The sequence below is a fragment of the Drosophila biarmipes genome, unplaced genomic scaffold (genome assembly GCF_025231255.1).
Source record: "Drosophila biarmipes strain raj3 unplaced genomic scaffold, RU_DBia_V1.1 ptg000017l, whole genome shotgun sequence".
Lineage (NCBI taxonomy): Eukaryota > Metazoa > Arthropoda > Insecta > Diptera > Drosophilidae > Drosophila > Drosophila biarmipes.
The window spans coordinates 1658140-1671962 of NW_026114535.1; the positions used below are offsets into that span (position 1 = coordinate 1658140).

The following is a 13823-nucleotide window of genomic DNA, read 5'->3' on the forward strand; positions in this document are numbered from 1 at the left end:
TGAAAATTGTATCTTATAGTAGATAAGGCATACAAACATTGCATATGTATATTTTTATTTCTGGAGAATACTGTTAAAGCAAAAACTTACGAAAATTATTTTTCGGAATTATAAGATATCTTTATTGATTTAAATTATAGAAAACAAAGCGTGACACTATTTAAACCTTGTGAAAGACATTTGCAAAAACTTCAAATTAAGTGCTATCGGTTAGCATTTGTCCTTAAAATACCAATTAGGGCACGTTCACCATATCACACACTGGTTGATCCAGTATAGCAGAGGCGCCCAAAAATACTTCCAAATGGAAGATATTCAGTAAAAAATTGTCGTACTGCTATTATGGACCCAATAAGATAAATGAAATAATAAAAACAAGAAAAAAACCATACGTCAAGGAATGACTTTTAAATGACATTTTAACACTTAAATTCAATTGCATACTTTTAGCTTAAGTAAAATCTCAGAATTTATTTTATTTAAAAAATCAATTTTAAATTCAAAATTGAACATTTTTCGGTTTAACGTCGATGTTTGCCTTTTAAAACATCGGAAAAGCTACGATTTCTGACCAACTGAGATTTCAAAGCACAATCGAATATGACGAACACAACAAAACACAAAAGAGCGTACAAGGCAGAAAGTGGCAAAAAGTTGGTGCTCAAACTTTAAAACGTAGAATAAAAAAACATTATCTAGTACTAACAAATAAGTTTCATCAAAGGGTGAGACGAAATTGGCAACTTTTTCTTTATCTAAAATCTATCTATGTACAAAAATACAACACTTAAAAGGTTCACTGAAGAAACAATAACATTAAAACAATAACACAACACAAAATGACATAACAATTACTCAGTTTAAGGTTTATACCTTTATTTTTAATATTCATTTTATTAAACGACAATTAGACGCGATTTAAGAGTAAAAATTAATATTTTTGTGGAACGTGCACACTTTTTTTTTGTCAATTCTCTCGGTAACAGTATCGCGCACGAATTAAAGAGACCAAAAATGAAATTACCGTTGTTTTATTGTCTGATAAAAAATATTTTTAGGACAAAAAATCGCCAATATCAGACTTATGTTTTTTTATTTGTAACTTACGAAATCAACCAATGTGCATATACAACATTAATGGATACTATTGGTGTAAGAAAACAGTTTTTCCTAAAGAGCCTAGTACTCACAGCGACGGAAACCGCGAACACTTATAGGAGTGAGCGAGGTAAGTATGCGGCTAACGCCTTTCGTTAAGAAAATATTAGAAAAAATAGCAGTCTTATCGAAGGAATTTCAGTAAGCACCGTTGGCCGTGGCTGAAGGAAAAAAAAGTAAATCATTGGCTGTGTCCGTGCAGAAGCCCGCGTCGAAACCAAAGTTTAAAAATGGAAGGCTGGATTGGATTCCAGCACTGCCTGTGGATTTGCAGTGTTGCAGTATTGCTATATGTGACTTCCTGATGGCGTCTTTGGCGTGGCTTTTGTGTTTTTTCTTTCTTTTCTATATTTTGGTTTCTACACCGCTTCTAAAAGTACACAGCCAAAAATTTAATTTGTTAAACTATCACTCGCCAAATCTTGTACTTTTTTATCTCATCTGTGTGAGGCGTTGAAAATCAAACCAGACAAAAGCGTTATCGATTTTACTAGTACTATTCTTCAGCCTAAGATCGGCTAAAAGTTCCGCTAGTCGAAAAATCTTCACCCTGAATCCATGTATCATCCCCTTAGTTCCGAACAAAGTTTCAATTGTGAATCACTTTGTGAATGCGAAGTGAATGGCACCTTGCACGAGTGAAATTGTCCGCTTTTTCACAAGTTAAAATTCAAATGAAACTTTTTGAAGTCACTTTGTTTCTTTAACTCATTTTTGTATAAACTGTCACCTGACAAGTTCCAAGTGAAATCAGTTTGGAAATATTGCATTTTTCCAACGAGGTTTCACTTTTGAAAATATTGAATTTAAGTAATAACTTATTTATTTACATTTTACTTACAGAAGTTTGCAGAGACGTTTCCGACCCCATAAGGTATATATATTCTTGATCAGCGTCACTAGACGAGTCGATCTAGCCATGTCCGTCTATCCGTCCGTTTCTACGCAAACTAGTCTCTCAGTTTTAAAGCTACCGGGCTGAACCTTTCCCAAAAGTATTCTTTTTATTGCAGGTAGTATATAAGTCGAAAAAATTATATCTTTGGTGTTTTTTAACATACAACCTTCTAAGCTTGGACATAAAATTTGAAATCAGTTCTGAATTTCGAATTAAATTTTATCAAAATCGGACGACTATATCATATAGCTGTCATTGGAACGATCGGAAAATTGGTGGGAAAATAATATGAAACAAATTTAGCTTTGGGGCTTTTTGACATTTTTTCTTATAATATTGGGAATATAATTTTTTATATTTTGAAGAATTTTGAATTCAATAAATAAATAAGAATCGAACTTTTCTAATTTGAAATCCCGTTTAATAGTTTGCGGATTATCAGCGAACAGTTCTCTTATAAACGTAAGAGTGGGTATTGACTAGACAAATACATATCAATTAAAGTTGTTTAAGCCTTTCCTAACTTTATATCAGTAGAAGCCATAGTTTCAGGCGGTTTGTGGGCGTTACAAAGTTTGTATACCCTTTCAGTTGATTGTTGAAAAGTATTATATAATTATATCTCTGACCGTTTCTTTGATTTTTGAAATTCTTAAAAATATTCAAGGAAGAACGCTATAGTCGAGTCCCTCCAATATCAGATAACCGTTACTAAGCTTGAGTGAGCAAAATGAAAATGGAGATATATAAGCAGCAAAAAAATATTGTAACGCGCCACCTACCGGCTATTTCGGTATATGTCATGTGGGCGGCAGACAGTTTTAAGTTTTTTAGCCGTTTGGGTTCGTTAGAGTGGGCGTGGCAAACATTTTTTAAATCAATCGAAAGGTTTTGATGAGAACAAATATATTTGATCAAAAAAACAGTAGGCGTGACACATTTATTTAAGGTGAAATGATAGGTATTAATAAGACAAATACATTTTGTTTATCACCGTTCATACAGACGGACGGACATGGCAAGATCGTCTCGGCTAGTCATGCTTTTCAAGAATGTATACGAGGTGTGTTCAAAAAGTAAGGTGACTTTTCAAATTGCGCGGGCAACATATTTTCGATTATCGATTTTTTTGTTTTGTTATGTTGGTACACTCTTCCCTAACATCTGTACCAAGTTTCAATTGAATCCCCTTTTTTGTTTAGTTGTGAGAGGCGTAAAGGTAACAAGTTGTTTTGCGTGCTCAGCGATTTTTTGCTATCGAAAAATATGGATCAAAGGATTTGCATCAAATTTTGTATAAAAAATAAAATTAAGTGAAACTGTTCTGAGTAAAAAATATGTTTACAAGTGGTACAAACTCTTCCAAGATGGCCGGGAAGATGCCAATGACGAGCCTCGCTCTGGACGCTTAAGCACGTCAACAACTGATGAAAACGTTCAAGCAGTGAAGAAAATTGTTTTGGAAAATCGTCGAATCACTATCAGAGAGGTTGCTGAAGATGTCGGTATATCGCTTGGCTCGTGCCATGAAATTTTTTCAAACGTTTTGGGCATAAGTCGCGTGTCAGCGAAGTTTGTTCCAAAATTGCTAAATTTTGACCAAAAGAACCGTCGCATGAGCATCGCTCAAGAGCTGTTGGATGACGTTAACGACGACACAGATTTACTCAAAAGGGTCATAGCTGGTGACGAATCATGGGTATATGGTTATGATATCCAAGCCAAAGCCCAATCGTCACAATGGAAGAGCCCAGGTGAGCCAAGACCGAAAAAAGCACGCCAAGTTCGATCAAATGTCAAAGTTTTGATCACTGTCTTCTTCGATTACCATGGCGTGGTGCATCAGGAGTTCTTACCATATGGTCGTACGGTCAATAAACTGTATTATCTGGAAGTTATGCGCCGTTTGCGATAAGCAATACGAAAGAAACGTCCAGAATTGTGGAAAAACAATTCATGGCTTTTGCATCACGATAATGACCCTGCTCACTCATCTTTGCTTGTGTGAGATTTTTTGGCCAAAAACAACACCACAATAATGCCTCAGCCACCATATTCACCGGATTTGGCCCCATGTGACTTTTTCTTGTTCCCAAAACTAAAGAGACCTATGAAAGGACGGAGATTTGGAACGATTGAAGAGATAAAGACTGCATCGCTGGGAGAGCTCAAGGCTATACCGAAAAGTGCTTATAGGAAGTGCTTTGAGGATTGGAAAAACCGTTGGCATAAGTGTATTGTATCTGAGGGAGATTACTTTGAAGGGGACAACATTAATATTGAAAAATAAATTAATTGTTTTTCTTGAAAATACAAAGTCACCTCGTATACTTTATGGGTTCGGGAACGCTTCGTTTTATCTGTTACATACTTTCTGACGAATCTACCAATTTTTCGAACGTTCCGATGACTATGATATAATGCTCCGATTTCGATGAAATTAAATTCGAAACTCAGAACTCAGATTTCAGTCAGAAGTTTGAAACGCAGTGAAGGAGACGTTTCCGACCCCCTAAAGTATATATATTCTTGATCAGCGTCACAATACGAGTCGATTTAGCCATGTCCGTCTGTCCGTCCGTCTGTCCGTCCGCTTCTACGCAAGCTAGTCTCTCAGTTTTAAAGCTATCCGGCTGAAACTTTCCAAAAAGTCTTCTTTCTATTGCAGGTAGTATATAAGTCCGAACCAGCCGGATCGGAAAACTATATCTTATAGCTCCCATAGGGACTATCGGGGAAAAAATTAAAAAAAAAAATTATATTATATAACATTTTTAAATTAGATCTGAATTTCGAATTACATTTTATCAAAATCGGACGACTATATCATATAGCTCCCATAGGAACAATCGGAAAATTAGTGGTAAAATAATTTTGAAAAATTATATCTTCGGTGTTTATTAACTTATAACCTCCATTTTTATTTGGTGTTGAATTTCGAATTAAATTTTATTAAAATCGGACGACTACACCATATGGCTGCCATAGGAACGATCGGAAAATTAGTCGGAAAATATGAAACAAAAATTATATCTTTTGTGTTTTTAAACATATAACCTTATAAGCTTAAAAATAACATTTTTTAAGTATTTCAATTGAATCCCCTTTTTTGTTTAGTTGTGAGAGGCGTAAAGGTAACAAGTTGTTTTGCGTGCTCAGCGATTTTTTGCTATCGAAAAATATGGATCAAAGGATTTGCATCAAATTTTGTATAAAAAATAAAATTAAGTGAAACTGTTCTGAGTAAAAAATATGTTTACAAGTGGTACAAACTCTTCCAAGATGGCCGGGAAGATGCCAATGACGAGCCTCGCTCTGGACGCTTAAGCACGTCAACAACTGATGAAAACGTTCAAGCAGTGAAGAAAATTGTTTTGGAAAATCGTCGAATCACTATCAGAGAGGTTGCTGAAGATGTCGGTATATCGCTTGGCTCGTGCCATGAAATTTTTTCAAACGTTTTGGGCATAAGTCGCGTGTCAGCGAAGTTTGTTCCAAAATTGCTAAATTTTGACCAAAAGAACCGTCGCATGAGCATCGCTCAAGAGCTGTTGGATGACGTTAACGACGACACAGATTTACTCAAAAGGGTCATAGCTGGTGACGAATCATGGGTATATGGTTATGATATCGAAGCCAAAGCCCAATCGTCACAATGGAAGAGCCCAGGTGAGCCAAGACCGAAAAAAGCACGCCAAGTTCGATCAAATGTCAAAGTTTTGATCACTGTCTTCTTCGATTACCATGGCGTGGTGCATCAGGAGTTCTTACCATATGGTCGTACGGTCAATAAACTGTATTATCTGGAAGTTATGCGCCGTTTGCGATAAGCAATACGAAAGAAACGTCCAGAATTGTGGAAAAACAATTAATGGCTTTTGCATCACGATAATGACCCTGCTCACTCATCTTTGCTTGTGTGAGATTTTTTGGCCAAAAACAACACCACAATAATGCCTCAGCCACCATATTCACCGGATTTGGCCCCATGTGACTTTTTCTTGTTCCCAAAACTAAAGAGACCTATGAAAGGACGGAGATTTGGAACGATTGAAGAGATAAAGACTGCATCGCTGGGAGAGCTCAAGGCTATACCGAAAAGTGCTTATAGGAAGTGCTTTGAGGATTGGAAAAACCGTTGGCATAAGTGTATTGTATCTGAGGGAGATTACTTTGAAGGGGACAACATTAATATTGAAAAATAAATTAATTGTTTTTCTTGAAAATACAAAGTCACCTCGTATACTTTATGGGTTCGGGAACGCTTCGTTTTATCTGTTACATACTTTCTGACGAATCTACCAATTTTTCGAACGTTCCGATGACTATGATATAATGCTCCGATTTCGATGAAATTAAATTCGAAACTCAGAACTCAGATTTCAGTCAGAAGTTTGAAACGCAGTGAAGGAGACGTTTCCGACCCCCTAAAGTATATATATTCTTGATCAGCGTCACAATACGAGTCGATTTAGCCATGTCCGTCTGTCCGTCCGTCTGTCCGTCCGCTTCTACGCAAGCTAGTCTCTCAGTTTTAAAGCTATCCGGCTGAAACTTTCCAAAAAGTCTTCTTTCTATTGCAGGTAGTATATAAGTCCGAACCAGCCGGATCGGAAAACTATATCTTATAGCTCCCATAGGGACTATCGGGGAAAAAATTAAAAAAAAAAATTATATTATATAACATTTTTAAATTAGATCTGAATTTCGAATTACATTTTATCAAAATCGGACGACTATATCATATAGCTCCCATAGGAACAATCGGAAAATTAGTGGTAAAATAATTTTGAAAAATTATATCTTCGGTGTTTATTAACTTATAACCTCCATTTTTATTTGGTGTTGAATTTCGAATTAAATTTTATTAAAATCGGACGACTACACCATATGGCTGCCATAGGAACGATCGGAAAATTAGTCGGAAAATATGAAACAAAAATTATATCTTTTGTGTTTTTAAACATATAACCTTATAAGCTTAAAAATAACATTTTTTAAGTATTTCTAAATTTCGAATCAAATTTTATTGAAATCGAACGACTATATCATATGGCTGTCATAGGAACGATCGGATAATTGGTGGGAAATAATGTGAAACAAATTATAGCTTTCGGTCTTTTTGACATTTTATCTTATAATATTGGGAATATACATTTTTATATTTCTAAGAATTTCGAACTCAATTTGATAAAATTATTGATTATTTTTTATAACTGCAAGGGTATACAAACTTCGGCTTGCCGAAGTTAACTTCCTTTCTTGTTTCCGTAAATTCCTTTGGAAGCTATAAGATCCGTCTGGTTCCTACTTTTATACGCTGGTCGAAACTTACATATTATAAAATCAGGCATCAATGAAAAGGTAATTTAAATGGCGTTTCAATGATACAATACTTTTTTTAACCTATTTAGAATTATTGAAAATGATTAATTTTTGTGAAAATCTACTTCTATAACTTTTTTCTTCGTCTTGAAAATTAAATGAAGTTTTTGAATGCAAAAAGTTTCTTACAACAAAAAAATTAGTAACTGCAACAATAATTTTTTTTAAAATAGTTTTGTTTATACTTTTATGATCAAAAATAATATAAATATAAAAATAATAAAAAATATAAACCAAAAAAACGTCGCTGTTGTGAACTCTATTGTCTTAGCCACAGGCAGAACTCAGGATGGCCCGAGGATCTGGAATGCTGTAAAAGAAAACTTCTAATAGACCTAAAGAAAAAATTCTGGTAAATTTAGTATATCCGCGTGGAGTATTGCTATTTTTGGCAGAACTTTAGAATGGTAGTGCGCATCATCAGGTTTATTAGGCATTAACATTTTTAATTATTATTTTAATGGCGCGTAGTTTATATATGCCGAAATAAATAAACTAAAACTTATATTTTAAAGTATTACACTAGTCGGCATAAGTTTTGACAAAAGTTTTTTTTTGACAAAAGAAAAGTTAAGTATACTCCTAACTTGAACTTGCTTCGTTTTACTTTTGGCATCAACGGAAAGGTCATTTAAATTCCGTTTGAATGATGCACTACTTTTCTTAACCCATTCAGTACTTATTAAAACTTCCGAATTTGTGTGAAAATCTATCTAGTCATGTCCGTCTGTCCGTCCGTTTCTACGCAAACTAGTCTCTCAGTTTTAATGCTACCGGGCTGAAACATTCCCAAAAGTCTTTTTCTATTCGGTATTGTTTTACATATAACCTTCTAAGCTTATAAGTAAAATTTTTTAATTAGTTTTAAATTTTTTATTAAATTTTATCAAAATCGGACGACTATATCATATAGCTGCCATAGGAACGATCGAAAGTTAGTGGTAAAATAATATACAAAAAAGTATATCTTCGGTGCTTTTCGGCATATAACCTCCTACGCTAGGAAATAACATTTTTTAATTGGTTTTAAATTTCGAATTAAATTTGATAAAAATCTGACGTCTATATCATATAGCTGCCATAGAAAGAATCTCAAAATTAGTCGGAAAATATGAAAAATTATATCTTTTGTGTTTTTTCATATATAACCTTCTAAGCTTGGAAATAACATTTTTTGAAGTTTTAAGAATTTTGAAATCAATTTAATAAAAATTGGACTACTCTAACATATAGAAGTAAAATAAATAGTCAAAAAAAAGAATAGTCATTTTTTTTAATATATCTGAAGTCAGCAACAATCCTTAAAAATTTCACATGGTGTTACTAAAGTTAAGCATAAGCATAAAAAGCATTGCTTGGTGTCGTAAAGACCATTTGATTGTACTGACCATAGTACATCATCGTCCAAGATATGGTAGGTTTACAAGATTTGATCATTCAAACCGATGAAGGAATAGGATTCATCGGGAAAATGTTACTTGCTGAAGAAAGTAAAATTTAACATAAAATTAATAAAAACAAAAAAAAAACGATAAAAATTGCCGCAATTTTTTTTAATACATGCCAAATTTTATTTGTAGCTCGTTGCAAAAAACGCGTCATGTTTTTCAGTTGTTTATTTATTTTTATATTTGTACCTATATTACAAATTTATTAATTTAAAAATTATATAGGAACTGCAAAACTGGCAACTCTAAAATTCAATTACAAGAGACCATGGCTGACCGCCAAGTTCTATTTGCAGTTAAGGTGGCCATCCCGTGTTAAAACCGTTTGTCTAAATGTATTTAAAACATTTTTTCAACTAACGGTTAAAAGATACAATTTGAAATTCCATATATTTAGGTAATGTTTATGTACATTAGTTAATTTATTTTGAGTAAAACAAAATAAACACTAGAAGTTAGAGCACGATAAAGTAAGGGTTGTAAAAAAAAAAAAATAATCCGCTGGCTATCAGGATTCGGACTAAACGAGTGATTTCATAAAAAAAAATTCGAAGGAATTTTAATCATTTAATATGTTAGAAAACATCAAGGTTTTTTTTGATTCCTCCTAAACGATATAGTTGTCCGATTCTACTCGTTGTCACTTAATAATAGATTTCAGACTTTTGTAAAGGTTGCATCTCGATAGTTAGCACTACACTTGTTATTATTATACATTTTTGCTTAGTTACAAATTAATTGCTAATAATTTTTTTGATGAACGGATCGATTTGAATAAAAATTGTATTCATTATTGACCATCATCCAGAATACCGTGATAAAAATTAAATTAAATAATACTCATTTAAGTGTCTTAAATTAGACTACTAAGTTATGTTTATTGAGCATACATATGTATATCATGTTAAAGACAAAACGCAGGGAACGTAAAAATGTGAACTTAGAACTAGAACTTAATGTACGTTTTTGTGAAAATTGTATCTATAGTAGATAAGGCATACACACATTGCATATGTATATTTTTATTTCTGGAGAATACTGTTAAAGCAAAAACTTACGAAAATTATTTTTCGGAATTATAAGATATCTTTATTGATTTAAATTATAGAAAACAAAGCGTGACACTATTTAAACCTTGTGAAAGACATTTGCAAAAACTTCAAATTAAGTGCTATCGGTTAGCATTTGTCCTTAAAATACCAATTAGGGCACGTTCACCATATCACACACTGGTTGATCCAGTATAGCAGAGGCGCCCAAAAATACTTCCAAATGGAAGATATTCAGTAAAAAATTGTCGTACTGCTATTATGGATCCAATAAGATAAATGAAATAATAAAAACAAGAAAAAAACCATACGTCAAGGAATGACTTTTAAATGACATTTTAACACTTAAATTCAATTGCATACTTTTAGCTTAAGTAAAATCTCAGAATTTATTTTATTTAAAAAATCAATTTTAAATTCAAAATTGAACATTTTTCGGTTTAACGTCGATGTTTGCCTTTTAAAACATCGGAAAAGCTACGATTTCTGACCAACTGAGATTTCAAAGCACAATCGAATATGACGAACACAACAAAACACAAAAGAGCGTACAAGGCAGAAAGTGGCAAAAAGTTGGTGCTCAAACTTTAAAACGTAGAATAAAAAAACATTATCTAGTACTAACAAATAAGTTTCATCAAAGGGTGAGACGAAATTGGCAACTTTTTCTTTATCTAAAATCTATCTATGTACAAAAATACAACACTTAAAAGGTTCACTGAAGAAATACTAACATTAAAACAATAACACAACACAAAATGACATAACAATTACTCAGTTTTAGGTTTATATCTTTATTTTTAATATTCATTTTATTAAACGACAATTAGACGCGATTTAAGAGTAAAAATTACCCGTAGCGCGCACGAATTAAAGAGACCAAAAATGAAATTACCGTTAGTTTTATTGTCTGATAAAAAATATTTTTAGGACAAAAAATCGCCAATATCAGACTGATTTTTTTATTTGTAACTTACGAAATCAACAAATGTGCATATACAACATTAATGTATACTATTTGTGTAAGAGAACAGTTTTTCCTAAAGAGCCTAGTACGCACAACGACGGAAAACGCGAACACTTATAGGAGTGAGGAAGGTAAGTATGCGGCTAACACCTTTCGTTAAGAAAATATTAGAAAAAATAGCAGTCTTATCGAAGGAATTTCAGTAAGCACCGTTGGCCGTGGCTGAAGGAAAAAAAAGTAAATCATTGGCTGTGTCCGTGCAGAAGCCCGCGTCGAAACCAAAGTTTAAAAATGGAAGGCTGGATTGGATTCCAGCACTGCCTGTGGATTTGCAGTGTTGCAGTATTGCTATATGTGACTTCCTGATGGCGTCTTTGGCGTGGCTTTTGGATTTTCTTTCTTTTCTATATTTTGGTTTCTACACCGCTTCTAAAAGTACACAGCCAAAAATTTAATTTGTTAAACTATCACTCGCCAAATCTTGTATTTTTTTATCTCATCTGTGTGAGGCGTTGAAAATCACTTTTGAAAATATTGAATTTAAGTAATAACTTATTTATTTACATTTTACTTACAGAAGTTTGCAGAGACGTTTCCGACCCCATAAGGTATATATATTCTTGATCAGCGCCACTAGACGAGTCGATCTAGCCATGTCCGTCTATCCGTCCGTTTCTACGCAAACTAGTCTCTCAGTTTTAAAGCTACCGGGCTGAACCTTTCCCAAAAGTATTCTTTTTATTGCAGGTAGTATATAAGTCGAAAAAAATTATATCTTTGGTGTTTTTTAACATACAACCCTCTAAGCTTGGAAATAACATTTTGAAATCAGTTCTGAATTTCGAATTAAATTTTATCAAAATCGGACGACTATATCATATAGCTGTCATTGGAACGATCGGAAAATTGGTGGGAAAATAATATGAAACAAATTTAGCTTTGGGGCTTTTTGACATTTTTTCTTATAATATTGGGAATATAATTTTTTATATTTTGAAGAATTTTGAATTCAATAAATAAATAATAATCGAACTTCTCTAATTTGAAATCCCGTTTAATAGTGTGCGGATTATCAGCGAACAGTTCTCTTATAAACGTAAGAATGGGTATTGACTAGACAAATACATATCAATTAAAGTTGTTTAAGCCTTTCCTAACTTTATATCAGTAGAAGCCATAGTTTCAGGCGGTTTGTGGGCGTTACAAAGTTTGTATACCCTTTCAGTTGATTGTTGAAAAGTATTATATAATTATATCTCTGACCGTTTCTTTGATTTTTGAAATTCTTAAAAATATTCAAGGAAGAACGCTATAGTCGAGTCCCTCCAATATCAGATAACCGTTACTAAGCTTGAGTGAGCAAAATGAAAATGGAGATATATAAGCAGCAAAAAAATATTGTAACGCACCACCTACCGGCTATTTGGGTATATGTCATGTGGGCGGCAGACAGTTTTAAGTTTTTTAGCCGTTTGGGTTCGTTAGAGTGGGCGTGGCAAACATTTTTTAAATCAATCGAAAGGTTTTGATGAGAACAAATATATTTGATCAAAAAAACAGTGGGCGTGACACATTTATTTAAGGTGAAATGATAGGTATTAATAAGACAAATACATTTTGTTTATCACCGTTCATACAGACGGACGGACATGGCTAGATCGTCTCGGCTAGTCATGCTTATCAAGAATGTATACGAGGTGTGTTCAAAAAGTAAGGTGACTTTTCAAATTGCGCGGGCAACATATTTTCGATTATCGATTTTTTTGTTTTGTTATGTTGGTACACTCTTCCCTAACATCTGTACCAAGTTTCAATTGAATCCCCTTTTTTGTTTAGTTGTGAGAGGCGTAAAGGTAACAAGTTGTTTTGCGTGCTCAGCGATTTTTTGCTATCGAAAAATATGGATCAAAGGATTTGCATCAAATTTTGTATAAAAAATAAAATTAAGTGAAACTGTTCTGAGTAAAAAATATGTTTACAAGTGGTACAAACTCTTCCAAGATGGCCGGGAAGATGCCAATGACGAGCCTCGCTCTGGACGCTTAAGCACGTCAACAACTGATGAAAACGTTCAAGCAGTGAAGAAAATTGTTTTGGAAAATCGTCGAATCACTATCAGAGAGGTTGCTGAAGATGTCGGTATATCGCTTGGCTCGTGCCATGAAATTTTTTCAAACGTTTTGGGCATAAGTCGCGTGTCAGCGAAGTTTGTTCCAAAATTGCTAAATTTTGACCAAAAGAACCGTCGCATGAGCATCGCTCAAGAGCTGTTGGATGACGTTAACGACGACACAGATTTACTCAAAAGGGTCATAGCTGGTGACGAATCATGGGTATATGGTTATGATATCGAAGCCAAAGCCCAATCGTCACAATGGAAGAGCCCAGGTGAGCCAAGACCGAAAAAAGCACGCCAAGTTCGATCAAATGTCAAAGTTTTGATCACTGTCTTCTTCGATTACCATGGCGTGGTGCATCAGGAGTTCTTACCATATGGTCGTACGGTCAATAAACTGTATTATCTGGAAGTTATGCGCCGTTTGCGATAAGCAATACGAAAGAAACGTCCAGAATTGTGGAAAAACAATTAATGGCTTTTGCATCACGATAATGACCCTGCTCACTCATCTTTGCTTGTGTGAGATTTTTTGGCCAAAAACAACACCACAATAATGCCTCAGCCACCATATTCACCGGATTTGGCCCCATGTGACTTTTTCTTGTTCCCAAAACTAAAGAGACCTATGAAAGGACGGAGATTTGGAACGATTGAAGAGATAAAGACTGCATCGCTGGGAGAGCTCAAGGCTATACCGAAAAGTGCTTATAGGAAGTGCTTTGAGGATTGGAAAAACCGTTGGCATAAGTGTATTGTATCTGAGGGAGATTACTTTGAAGGGGACAACATTAATATTGAA

At 33.9% G+C, this 13823-nt stretch overlaps 1 protein-coding gene across 46 annotated transcripts in view; it reads right to left on the reverse strand.

The window, feature by feature from the left end:
- LOC108021871 (protein argonaute-3) overlaps positions 1–13823 on the reverse strand; it is a 448633-nt gene that overhangs the window by 281027 nt on the left and 153783 nt on the right. The window contains exon 1 of one of the 46 annotated variants that reach the window (XM_050890204.1): positions 9948–9981. The exons of 44 other annotated variants lie outside the window; for them this stretch is intronic. The gene's annotated coding sequence lies outside the window, so the exon portion shown is untranslated. Of the gene's footprint in view, positions 1–90; positions 125–9947; positions 9982–13823 lie in introns of those variants that run through there. One more of the 46 variants, XM_050890203.1, reaches the window with a different exon arrangement.